Source organism: Oryctolagus cuniculus, chromosome 14 (genome assembly GCF_964237555.1).
Source record: "Oryctolagus cuniculus chromosome 14, mOryCun1.1, whole genome shotgun sequence".
NCBI classification, from domain to species: domain Eukaryota; kingdom Metazoa; phylum Chordata; class Mammalia; order Lagomorpha; family Leporidae; genus Oryctolagus; species Oryctolagus cuniculus.
The window spans coordinates 73,135,850-73,149,883 of record NC_091445.1 but is presented as its reverse complement, the minus strand read 5'-3'; positions in this window follow the sequence as shown (position 1 = coordinate 73,149,883).

The window sequence follows — 14,034 nt, the reverse complement described above, 5'->3', positions numbered from 1 at the left end:
GGGAGATCTGTATGGGGAGTGGAACTGGCCCTAAATGGTTTCTGCTTTCCTCTCTTCTTCCCTTTTTTCAGGCTTCTGTAACTACAGAAGTTCCAAGCAGTTTTAAACAAGAATTTTTTTGTTTCAGGGGAATGATGTGGGCTTGGTAGAGGGAGATGCTGGGAAATACGTCTCCTGGGAAAGGGCTAAGCCACAATCCTAAAATTTTTTTGGTGTTGCAAGAAGTTGGATTTCCCTAGGATTCTCAGACTGACAACTGTAATCTCTCCCAGGAAAATGGAATTCTAAGTAGTTAAGGCAAAGCTAGATGCCCTCCCTATACTTGTCCCCAGTCCCATAGTTTAGGGAGACACTGCAGATCTTTTGCTTATAGGCCTGAACAGCAATACCACACTGTCTGCCCTTATCATGCTTCCTGGAAAGTATTGCACTGGGTCCCCCACCGGGGGGCCCCTGGATCATAAGATGGTATGACATATCAACCATGACCAAAAGTAGTAAAAACCTCCAGTTTCACCCAGATTTTTTTTTCAGTAAAAAATTACATTTGCACTAGATACATAGACTTTTTTCTGATTGTTATTGTCTAAAAAATGCAGTATAAGATTTATTTACATACCACTGACATTGTGTGAGATGTTACAAATGATCTGTAGATGATTTAAAGTATTGGGGACAATGCAAGTATGACTCAATTTTATTTAAGATACTTGACCAGCCATGGATTTTAGTATCTGCAAGAAGTTGTGGGATCAACACCTCATGGATAATGAGGAACTGTTGCATTAAAAATACAAACTCAAACACTGTTAGTTCCATACATCCAAAGAACATAAAGTTTACAGGAAAGTCAGTCATAGCAACAAGAGATTAAAATAATGTAATAAGAGCCCTGCTCAAAGTACCTTATAGGAAAGATTCCTGGGTGGGAGGAAAAGATATTTAAACCCAGAAAATAAAGTTCTAAGACTCAGGGGAACTAGGGTACAGGTTGGATAGAGAAGAAGAGAAGAGGAAACTATGACAACCAATGAGGCTGGAAGAGCAGCATGCAAGTCAAGGAATCCTGTTATGATCAGGAACTCTAAGTAGGCTAATATGATGATAAAATAATCTATGTTGGGTTGGGGTGTATGGAGGGTGGTTATTGGTTGTGAGGGGAAGGTTGGGATTGGAAAATGTGAAACTGGAGATAAAAGCTTTTTAGTAATGCCAAGGAATTTGATCATGAAGTCAAATAGGGAAAAATCAAATGGTTGATTTGATTTTTCACAAGTTTGTAAAGTTAATTAGAGGTGAGAAAAAAGTTGGGAACAGGAGACAGCTTAAGATAAATTGCAGTAAGTATGCAGGGAAATTATAAGAATATGAATTAAACTAGAGACAATAAAGAGAAGAGATGGATTTCAAAATATGAGAACATAGGGGTGGTTTAGATAGTGGGTTGATGTGGATGATTCATGATTTCTGAACTGGTTAGACAGAAACAAACACGGGAGGGTTATAGCTTGGGAAGAGTGAAGAGTCCAGTTTAGGATGAGTTCAGCTGCAGGACATTCAGACAGAGCTATCCAGTCTATCAGAGTCTGGAAGAGAGAAATGAATAAAATTCATGTCTAAGACATAGATAAATAACTGCTAAGTGAATCCATGGAATTAATCTATGCAACTAGTGGCAGTGAGAAAGAAGAGTAGAAAGAGCTAAGGTTGGAATTCTCCCAAATAATTTAGAGATGTTAAATTTGGAGAAGTTTATTAAATACACTAATAAGAAGTAACTAGAAATTTGAAAAAAAATGACAAATGCTAGTAAGGATATGGAGAAAGAGAAACTCATATATACTTTTCATGGAAATATAAATTATAAATATAAATTAATAAATTAATACAACTCTTACATAGAACAGTACAGAAGATATTCAAAAAATTGAAAATAGAAGTAACCATATAATCCAACAATCCCACTAGTGCGTATATACACAAAGGAAATGATTTAAGTATGTTGAAAGGACACTTGCACTCCCATGTTTATTGCAGCACTATTCACAATAGCCAGGACATGAAATCAACTTAAATATCCATCAAAGATGAATGATTAAAGAAAATGTGCTACAAACACAGCATGGAAAACTATCTATAAAAAAGAATGGCCGGCGCCACGGCTCACTAGGCTAATCCTCCACCTTGCAGCGCCGGCACACCAGGTTCTAATCCCAGTCGGGGCGCTGGATTCTGTCCCGGTTGCCCCTCTTCCAGGCCAGCTCTCTGCTGTGGCCAGGGAGTGCAGTGGAGGATGGCCCAAGTGCTTGGGCCCTGCACCCCATGGGAGACCAGGATAAGTACCTGGCTCCTGCCATCAGATCAGCGCGGTGCACTGGCCACAGCGCGCCAGCTGCGGTGGCCATTGGAGGGTGAACCAATGGCAAAGGAAGACCCTTCTCTCTGTCTCTCTCTCTCACTGTCCACTCTGCCTGTCAAAAAAAAAAAAAAAAAAAAAAAGAATGAAAACTGTCATTTGCAAGCACATGCATGACCCAAAGGACATCATGTTTAGGATGGCAAGCAGGTTATCAAAAGATAATTAGTGCATGATCTCACTCACATATGGAACAAATGTTGATTTCATAAAAGTTGGGAGCAGAGTAGTAATTGCCAGAGCCTGGCAGGATTGGTGAGGAGGGAAAGTGGGCAGAGGTTGATCAATGGGTACAAAATCAGAATTAGATATGAAGAATAAATTTGGGGTATTTTATGGCACAGTATGGTGAATATATAGTATTAATAATATCTCATTTTATATTCCAAAATACCAAGGAGAAATGATAACATTTAATGAAGGAGTTTGGAACACAGTTTTCTTTATTATTAGGTCATGACTGTTTTATCATTGAGGGTTGTTATTCTTCTGATCACTTCATGACACTTCTTTCAAATTTAGTGCTAAATCCTAATTTTAGACAACCATTCTAATTCAGCCATATTTTTAGGCTTTCTATTGGGAAAACTGTATTTGTAATGTCACATTTATAACTTCTAAGTATCAGTCATTAGGGATCCTGATTTCATTTATCACACCCTATAATACTTAACTAGATTTGTAAGTAGTATTTAGATACTGAAAGGTCTGTGAAATCAGAAAAACAGCAGCAATTTACTGGTTTTAATAAATATAGAATAAGTTCTGATGAATTAATTAAACCCAAATAAATACAAACATGTTCAATTTAATGAAAAAATGTGATTATTTTGGTTTCATGAATGGAATTTTTATACAAATATATTGATGATAAACTAGCCCACATACTCTTTTTTCCAGATGAGACTAGGTAGTCAGGAAATTATATAATTATATGCAAAGGTGTCAAGATCTGATGAGAACTTTCAAGTGACTATTCAAGGCTGATTCAAGAATGGTGAATGCCTAGCAATGGCTACATACAAATGTGGGGCAATGTTAATATCTTTCTAGCATTGTTCACATATTCCTTATCTTTCTTAAATGGACCACTATGACTGACACAACTAGCACTGAGGCTGATATTGAACTGTAGGTCTATCTTACCTATCAGTTTATTTAAGAAGATTGACCTTGCCATTGGTTTACATTTTTTGGTGATACCTTTTTATTCTTTTGCTTTTCACTACTTTTCAAGATGTTTCTTGTGCTCATTGAGATGCAAATGAGATATTTGGGTTATAATCAACTGAACAGAGAGGCATAGTAAAAGGCAAAATGCTTTCAGAATTGCCCTCTAAGTGACTCATGGCCAAGCAACCTATCATGATTTTTTAAGAATAGCTTTACCCAGCAAGTAATGATGAAACAGCCTACTATGGAATTAAAAGTAGTTTTAGGTAGGCAAATGGGTCACTAACCAAAGTAAGCTCACCAGCTGCTAAGACCCTCACAACGTCAACAAACATACAAGCTGTCTTTCAAAACAGCATTTACAGTTTTTCCCTTTTCCCTTCAAATCCCTGACATTTCCTCTCTTCAGATATACCATATTCAAGCCTCGTCATCACACAAGTCTGAGAGTGTGGTTTTATTTTTTTGTATTACTCCCAAATAAAACCTTTCAGACTTGGAGATTCACCTTTACCTTACACTTAATTTCGATACCTATTATTAATAGAAAAAAATACCATCTCCAGAGATTTGTCACACACACTCAGTAAACAATTAGCATTTGGGAATCTTCTTTTCAATGTAGAGTTCACTGAATTTTCTGTATTCTTTGTCTCTTATAGAGAAAAGTAAACGTGAAATCATTTGTAAGGTTCATCTTAGGTTTAACATAACTTCTGTAAAGTCCACACGTTATTTCAGAAGATGATATCTGCTACAAAACAAGTCTCAGTGAAGAAACAAAGAGTGTATTCTGATTACACCCTGGTAAGTTTCACTTGGCACTTAGAAGTCCTATCCCACTTGGAGTACATTTTATACAAGAGTCACTGATTTGCATTACTATAGTTCTAAAGAGTTTTGAGTTCCAATGATCCTAATCTTGAACCTTACTCTGTGGCATTTATTATCACCTGATAATAGACATTGTTTTTTTCTTAATGGGCATCTGCTTCTTTTCATCAAGAATGTGATGTCATGCTACAAATGTATAACCAGGAGAGAAGAAAACAGGGCCAATAACAAGTAGTGCAGACTTAGCAGAGCTAATGAATTAGATATCTGATTTGGGGTATTGAATAACAGTGATATGGAAACAAATCTCAGACTATGTGTTACTGCAGAGTGCACCTTTCAGTGCTACAGGGATTTTATTTCTGCTACAGAATGAGATTCTAGCTCCATTTTAAAATCAGTTACATTAAGGACACTATAGTCCACAGCCAGAATTCCCAGGAGAACGGTGAGAGGGTTTCTTGACTCTAGTGTAAGAAAACTATCTGTCACTTTATCCAATTGAGCTCTCTTAACTGATGTCTAGCCTGCTTATAAAAAAAGACATTTTTGCATCCATACTTTCTCAGGAGAAGCTTGTGTGGTTAACAAGGATGTGAGGCAGGATATAGTGGGGGAGGGGAATGAGTTCCCAGAATGAATAAATACTCCGCAAGCTTTTGATCTTATCTGTCCATTGTGATGTTTAGTTGAACAACTTCTCAATTTGGAGGACATGATTCCTGTAGGGCAATGTCCTAAATTCATAATTTACTCAGCATGTCACATTATTTATGTGTCATGAGCCAAAAGCCCTGATAGAGGATCTTAGAAATCTATAGATCATTGCTTGATAAAGAGAAAGCTACATGTTCTAGTACATGAACTACAAAATCAATCCTTTGCTCTTAAATGAGCCCCTGTTCAAATGTAACTGTCAGAGAAGAGAATGAAATAGAACATGTAATTCCCAAGATCAAGGAGAAATAATTATCATGCACATGACACTGATGATGAATGCACAAGTCTAAAAAGGGAGAAAACTCCCAGAGAGGAACAGAGAGAGAAGGAGAATGAATTGCCAGCAAGAGAGAATCACAGTAACTGTGGAGACAGAGGGGAAATAAATCACTTGATTTGTTTGTTTTATATATTGGGTCCTTCTAAGGATACATACTTGAAATATGGATGTTTTTAAATAGTATCATCTACGTAAGATCTGTGTGGCTCCTACAGACTTTAACAACAAAATATTCATTCTTATTACGGACCACCTGAAAGGAAAGGAAAAAAAAAAAACATTTTAAAAACCTGTTCTCAATAAAGCAAGCTTATGAGAAATGTAGCTGTTTAGGGCATAAGTCACAACACATGTGCCTCCATTGGTACCATGCTATCTCCAACATTATAGATAGATAAAATGGACACATATTATGTAGGATTTAGAAAATGGAGGTGGGAAGAATACCTCAAGAAGGAAATTGATGAACCTGATAATAAAATTATGATAGGGACGATGTTCACATGATACACAATGGAAAGGGCATTATAATTGGCAGAATTCTGGGTTATTAACATGTAAGTGGCAAACAGTGAATAATCTCCTCAGCTACTGTGGTGTTCTAGTCCCTCTGTGGATTTCCTGAGTGTTCCTAGTCCTTGAGCAAGCCTGGAGCAGATTTAAGATCCCCAGTTCTCCATCCCATCTCACTGCAAAATACACAACAGACACGTAGATACACACACACACACACGCACACACACACTTTTCTCTAGCCAGATTTTATATTTTGAATGTGTCACATGAACTTTAAACTTTAGGGTTAGATTTTCCTTCTGCTTGAAATGCTTCCATCCTCTCTACTCTCCCATACATGGCCAACTTCTACTGATTCTACAGATTTCAATTAATTTATCTTAATTCCTTGTCCAATATTGGTCTTCTTTGTGAGGCCATAGACTATGCCTTAGTCAAGCCCTAACACATATAATCATATGTTACAGATAGTAGACTTTCTCTAAAGATTAGTTAAGTAAATCCACTAAGAATTCTCCTTAGTTTTCCATCTTTCTTTTCAAATCACCTTACATCATGACTTTACCTGAATCTCCTTCTCCTAAACCAGAAGAGATGCCCTTCCTGCTATTGAAGGTCAGTGTCACCACATGTATTCTAGTCGTTACTTCTTCAAGCCCCTTCCATTGAAACATCTTTCCTCAGCTCTTCCTTCTTACTCATGTACCCTCCAGTTCTTCTACCTGCTAGATGGCGTTAGAACATCTTCAATATAGTGTCCTTCTTATAAACTATACCAAAAATTAAAGCCAAACAAACCTCATCACCTTATGTTTATGTAAATTACAATGATATGAGGGTTGCTTTCAAGCCACTTATGTTAAAGACCAAACTGAGCATCAAATTAAGCTTTCAATTTGCACTGATTAACCCAAATTAAAACATAAATAGAGAAGACAAGAGAAAGAAATGGAGCTACTTTACACACTTAGAAGACGGTGTGATAGAATGGAGTGATCACGTTATCTGAATTCAGTTTTTCAGTGTTCATGTTGAGAATAGGTGAAACCAAATACAGAAGCAGGTGGCTTGTGAGACACTCTAGACAGCAATAAAATAAGAAAACATGTACACATTGTGATGAGAGCTGGGAAGGAATAGAGACCCCACAAAGCATTAGACTTTCACATGTGCTTCACCCTCCCCAACTGGCAGTGCAAATGACAGCATGAGAAATCTCAGTAGATGAAATTTCTTATAGCCTAACCCACTGCTTTATTAGGAAACAGCAATGCCACCCACAGTACACCTCCTCACATCCACACCACCACTACCATCTCTGTCTAAGAGAAAACAATCACGTTACAAATTCCTGGTCAAGCTGTCTGCCTCTAAGAATCCTTCTTGCTCTAAACTTTACATCAGATGTAATTCTTCTATATTATTAGACTGAAAATTTTGCTAATGTAGCAGAAGTATTTCTTTTTCACTATTAAATTAAGGGCTTTATTTTTGCAGCCAATTTAATAATGAGTTGTTGTAAAGAAAACCTAACAAAGGAATTTGATTTCCCAATGTTTCAGATTACATTCTCATTCGTTTTTCACCAAGATTTTGCTTTCAAATAGTTCTATAGAACTTATTTAATAGGCTCTTGCCTTTTAAAAAACAATAAAATGTTTCTCTACATACGGTTCATGTGAAATTGCTTCTATAATTTTGGGTAATTAGAAAAATTTTAGAAATTATCTTATATTTTTCAGTTCTGAATTATTGCTTGCACATATCCCTGCTTTCTCAGTATTATGATCAGATTTCTTCATGATCTTGACTGTGTTCTCTGTGTTGCATGCGAATTGCAAAATGCATGAAATGCTTTTCTAAACTTTTCCTTTTACCCACAAGTAAATTACTGTAAAAATATTCGGATGAAAATTGAGATAATTTTCTGATGCAAATGAATGAGGGAGGGGATAAAAGAACAGAAAATTTGCTTACCTTCAATAATCAAATATTGAATGCATATTTGTTAAGGTGAAAGCTCTTTAAAGCAAAATATCTTTCTGTTTAATTTCCCTAAAGATAGGGATATGCAGTGATATTAGTAGGCTGGGGTTTCTGGTTTTTAATTGCTTCATGGACTCTACATGCTATTTAGCAACTGCTTTTATGCTTAACAAATATTTTCTCTCTTGCTGTTTATCTGGAGATGAAGATTCAAGCTCACAAGGAAACATTTGTATCCCTTACACTTTATGTGATTAAATGCGGGAATACGTAAATGACTTATGAATCTATATTCTTGAAAAGTTGTTTTACACCACAACCAAACTATCACTTATCCTAATGTGGTGAAACAATGAGGGTGATCTCAGTTCTTTTCTCATATCGAAGAAGAATTTTCGTGGAGCCAGGGACTGTGAGCAAAGCAGAGTTTATTGAAAGCAAGAAACCTCCCACTGCAGTCCTCAGGAGGTGGACCGCAAAGGAGTTGCAGAGAAGCATTTGCTGGCTTTTTTATACACAAAGTGGCTCTCTCAAGCCCTTTTCTGAGAAGTAAGTACAGATTTAACCAATCAGGGCAATGGCAGCATAGCAACCAATCAGGAGACCAGAATAGCAATAAATTAGCAGGCAGGGACTAAAAGCCATGTCTTATCCTGCTTTCACTCACCCCTCCAGCAATCCTGAATGAGCCAGCAGATATACTGTGGTGGTTCTGGAGTCTGTGTTACAGGACTTGTGGTAGGAGGAGTCTGTGGCTCTAGTCGCTCAGGCCTGTCTTGGAGAGATGTGGCAGAATCTTTTGTTTGCAGTATTCTTCAAGAGCAACATTGCCCTCATATTACAGCTCCTTGAGTTACAGCTTTCTCCTCTCTACCTGGTCAGTTTCTCTCTGCCTGGTTTGTTGACTGCTGCCACCTTCTGTGTTAGGGCTTCTCTTCTCTGCTGCTCCCTTTTAGGATGCTGCTTCTATTCATGAGGGATTCGTTGTCCCTTGACCACAAAGAATATTTTTCTTTCCTTTGCAGGGGCCCCTGGATGCTCTATCATTAATCCACTAGCCTATAGGAGAGGGAGGATCCAAAGAGGAGGATATTTTTTGATAGAATCAGCTTTTCAGAAGCATTCCTATTTCCCTAATTAATCATATGATCCAAGATGAGAAATATTTTTAGCAAACTGAAGCTAAAAGGAAGGCAAATATTTGAGAATTCTAAGAAAAACAAGAAATAGTTGTGGTTAAGAACCGAATATTATTTTAACTATCTATTGTTAATATAAAATGCCTCTACTATTATTCAGATTATGCTGTGTAATTTATTTCTGTCAAATGTCCATAGAGATTCAGTTGATAAACAAATAAAGAGCACAAGAAACCAACTCTTGGGGGCATTTGGTGTATCAAGTCCAGGTTGCTGTCCATGAATCGAAGAAGATTGACAAGACTGAACACAACAGTGAGAGAAGAAGCAAAATTTTTATTGAAGTAGGAAATATGGGAGCTCCCAGCAAAGGGAGAAGCCAGTGGAAGGAAACCAAGCTGAGTGGGAGTCACGGCCTAGGGATATTTATACAGCTCAAGAGAGGTAATATTTATGGGCTACAGGGTGGTTATTCATTGATCCCTATTGTGATGGCTGTTGTTGCTGGGCAGGGGAGCTATGATCAGGGATGCAAAAAAGGACTTTATGGTGGAGGCTGGCGCCGCTGCTCAGTAGGCTAATCCTCCGCCTGCGGCGCCAGCACCCCGGGTTCTAGTCCTGGTCAGGGCGCCGGATTCTGTCCCAGTAGCTCCTCTTCCAGTCCAGCTTTCTGCTGTGGCCCGGGAGTGCAGTTAAGGACGGCCCAAGTCCTTGGGCCCTGCACCTGAATGGGAAGACCAGGAGAGACACCTGGCTCCTGGCTTTGGATCAGCGCAATGTGCTAGCTGCAGCGGCCATTGAGGGGTGAACCAACGGAAAAAGGAAGACCTTTCTCTCTGTGTGTCTCTCTCTCACTGTCCACTCTGCCTGTCAAAAAAAAAAAAAAAAAAAAAAAAAAAGGACTTTATGGTGGGGAAGTCTTGTGGTTAGGTTAGGTGGAACTGGGATGCATCTGGGTCCTCAGTGTTGAGTACCGCATCCTGTTTCAAGACTGTGCAGACAAGAGGCTGTGAAATGAAGAATTTTAATAAGGGGAAAAGTTAAGTTTCTTTTTATTTATTTATTTATTTTTTTGACAGGCAGAGTGCACAGATAGAGAGGGAGAGAGACAGAGAGAAAGGTCTTCCTTTTGCTGTTGGTTCACCCTCCAATGGCCGCCATGGTCAGCGTGCTGCGGCCAGTGCACCGCGCTGATCCGATGGCAGGAGCCAGGTTCTTATCCTGGTCTCCCATGGGGTGCAGGGCCCAAGCACTTGGGCCATCCTCCACTGCACTTCCTGGCCACAGCAGAGAGCTGGCCTGGAAGAGGGGCAACCAGGACAGAATCCGGCACCCCGATCAGGACTAGAACTGGTATGCCAGCGCTGCAAGGCGGAGGATTAGCCTAGTGAGCCGCAGTGCCGGGAAAAGTTAAGTTTCAAGATGGAGTCTTATCTCTAGGGTCTCATGGCCTGAGGGCCCCTCTCACAACCATATGTCAATGAGTGTTGAAAAAAGATGGCAAAAAAGAGAAGATGAGATTTAGAGTAGTCCATTCTTCCATTTCCACTCCTACTTCTGCTGCCTACTAGTCAATAAAGTACTATCACTTAATTTTCTCATATGGATTTAGAAGGATTAAGAGGGAAATGTCATATAGGCAAAGTATTTTAAATATCTACTTGAATATGTTTGATGACTTCTCTTGTTATTTCATTTTTTTTTCTTTGGCCATATTTTCCCATTTTCCTTTACCTTTTTTCACATATATCCATAGATTTATCACTCTCAAGATTTTTTCCCCTATACCTCTTTTCTTGGATCTTTATGCATTATTCTTTTATGAGATGCAATCAACTATAGTGTCTTAAATGGTGATTCTTTAAGTGACCCGCAGATCTCCATCTTTTACATTGGACATATTCTATACCTGATGTTACCTTACTTTTTATTAAAAATGTTTCTATGTTAATAATGTGCCTTTATCTATCTTTTGTTATCCAAATTCTTGAAGTACATTTATTTCCAACTACACTTTGTACCTGTCATTTGATTTTTATATCTTATATTATTAAAAGAAGCTCTAATTTTATTTCCGGCTTCTTATTACTCATAAGATTTTTCTTTATCTTTAAATAATTATCTTTTCGAATTAATTTTATTTAGAACTCTGTGAGCCCATAAATTTAATTTTGAATTTTTACTGTATACAAACTGTATTATTAAAAATACTTATGTTAAATTCATACTGGATTTTTAGATCTTTCATTTTTTTTAGGCTCAAATGTTTATGCATCAAACTTCCTGACATTAATTTAAAGAGGACAGTACTGTGAGATAATCTAGTGATTAAATAAAAACTATTTAGAAGAGACAGGACTATAAATTTTATCTTGGAAGCTTTATAGGATTTAGTTTCAAAAGAACACTATAACCCTTGATTTTTGAAAAGTGTACCATCCTGTGAGTTTTGGTAAACATGAATATTTTTGTGATTTGTACCTCAGCCAAGATTTAGAGAGGATTGTCATATGCCAAATTCCCCCCAGCGTTTTCTAGTCAGCTCCTACTACTATCCCTACCCACTGGAGTTCAGTAACCACTGATGCATTCCCTATCTCTATGGCATTGCCTTTCCTCAGTTATATGAATGGAATTATATAATGTATAGATTTTTGAGCCTAGCTTCCTACACTTAGCCAAATGCATTTGCAATTCATCCACACTGTTGTGTATATTAATAGTTTATTGTTACTGTTTAATATTAATTAGTATCATATTATATGTAAATGCCAGTTTGTTCAGCCATTCAGCAGATGAAGGGCATTTGAGTTGTGAATACAACTGCTGTAAATATCTGCATGTAGATTTTTGTGTGAACATGTTTTCAGTTCTCTTAGGTCAGTATCTTGGAGTGGAACCGTGGATTCATATGATAAGTGTGCTTTTCATTTTAAAAGAAACTATACATCTGTTTTCCAGATTTGCTGCATCACTTTGTATTTCTACGAGTAACATGAATTTTCCAGTTATTCTCATCTTTGCAACTATGTTATATTGTTTCTTCTTTTTTTAAACTAGTCATAATTTTAGATGTCTGGTGGTATCTCCTGTGAATTTACTTTGCATTTCCCTACTGACAAATGATCACTACTACATTGATTCAGATGCTGAGTACCCCTGAGGTAGATTGGGCAAAGGTGTCCCTGATGCTAGGCTGACTCTCCTTCCATGCATCTTCTACGATCTGAGCAAGACCTGGCTCTTTAACTCCTGGAAAAAAAAAAAAAAAAAACTAAACACCAAGTTTTATAGGAATGATTAATAGACTCATGCTAATGGTTGATGGGTGGGAAGTGAACACATAGGATTACATTCATGGGGTAGAGTTCACATGGTCAAATTATAGTTGCTTTATGAGGAGCGAGCATGCTCTCTCTATCTCTGGTTTTGAGGTCACTGTGTGTCCTCCCTCTGCATTCATTCTTACATCCGCTGCACTCATTAGATACCAGACTAACCAGGCCACCTGATCTTGGGCTGTGAGTTTACAAGATTGTCAGTAAAATAAATATTTTTCTAAGAAGCTCTCTCATGTATTTGTTGTGGGAACAAAAAGTTGATTAATATAACATCCTTCACACTGCAAAATTTGATTTTTTAAAGTACTACTAGGACTTTGACTTGTCCATACTTAAAAGCCTTTCATGATATCTTAGCACAATCATTCATGCATTCATTCATGATAACAGCAAATGTTTCTCAAGAATTCATTTTGTACCAGTTACTGCTTTAAATGACCCAGACATATTATGTCATATAATAGTCATAACAGCTTTATGAGGAAAATAGAATTATTATTTTACTTTTGAAAATTGAGAAAATCTGTTCTACTGGCTGAGGTCCAGGATGATTGAATAGAGAGTCAGGGCTTTGCCACAGAAAACCAGAACAATCAGGAAGGACTGCATTTCCAGGATGATTGACTGAGAGAAAACTTCAGTAGAAAGTAATGGGAGCTGTAAACAGTACAGAGATCATGTGAGCCATCAGAGAGAGGCAAATAAAACACGGCATGGCTGCTACAATGGTTCCCACAGGGGGGTTTTGTCTTGCCAATAAGTGAAATCTCTCTGACTTCTGCCATCACCACAGACCATCACTCCTAACTACAGGAGAATCCCACATCCTCAGTGGCTATCAGTCCAGTCTGGAAAGAGAATGGTATCCAAGCAACTTCTTTGCTCCAAAATTGAAACCATATTGATGCACTCCTCACCCAAAGCCCATCTTTGAGATGTTATGGTACAGTTACAGCTAACCTCCATTCTGTCCTAGGGGAGAGCAAGCACCCAATGGCTACCAGAAGTTTTTCCTAGCCAAAGCCAAGGTACTTCACAAGGCAGCAAATAGGACACTCTGCATGTTGCAGCGGCAGGATTGCTGTGTGAAACTCTCGGAGCCATGCTTACTCACTCTGCATACTTTTGAGAATTTCCTTTCTGCCTCCTTGTTCTTGATTCCAGGAGCAGCCAATATATGAGTTCACAGAATCAGATCTGGGAATTCCTCATCAATAGTTCTTAGCACAGGGTGCCGCATGGCCAGAATGCGAGCCGTGGTGTCACTCTTGTATGTTCCATGGGAACAGAGGGCAGTCCCTTCTGTGTTCTGGACCAGTGGGAACTGCAGGGCTTTATCTGAATTCCTCTGTGTCAGGATAGTAGCTGTCAGTCCGCAAATCCAGCACAACCAGTATTGTGAGAACTGGATAAGGACCCCTCTGCATTCTACAGCTCTGGGACTATAACTGTTGGTTCTGTAAGTCCCTGGGGAATGTGTACTCCTGGGATATTGGGGAGGCCTTATCAGTAGTCTTTGCTCCAGGTTCTACCTCCTAGTGCACTTTACCCAGTACAGCGTGTGATCACCATGTCGGCCCTGGCTAAGACACCCTCCAAGACTTGCAGCTCTGGAAATGTGACTGCTGA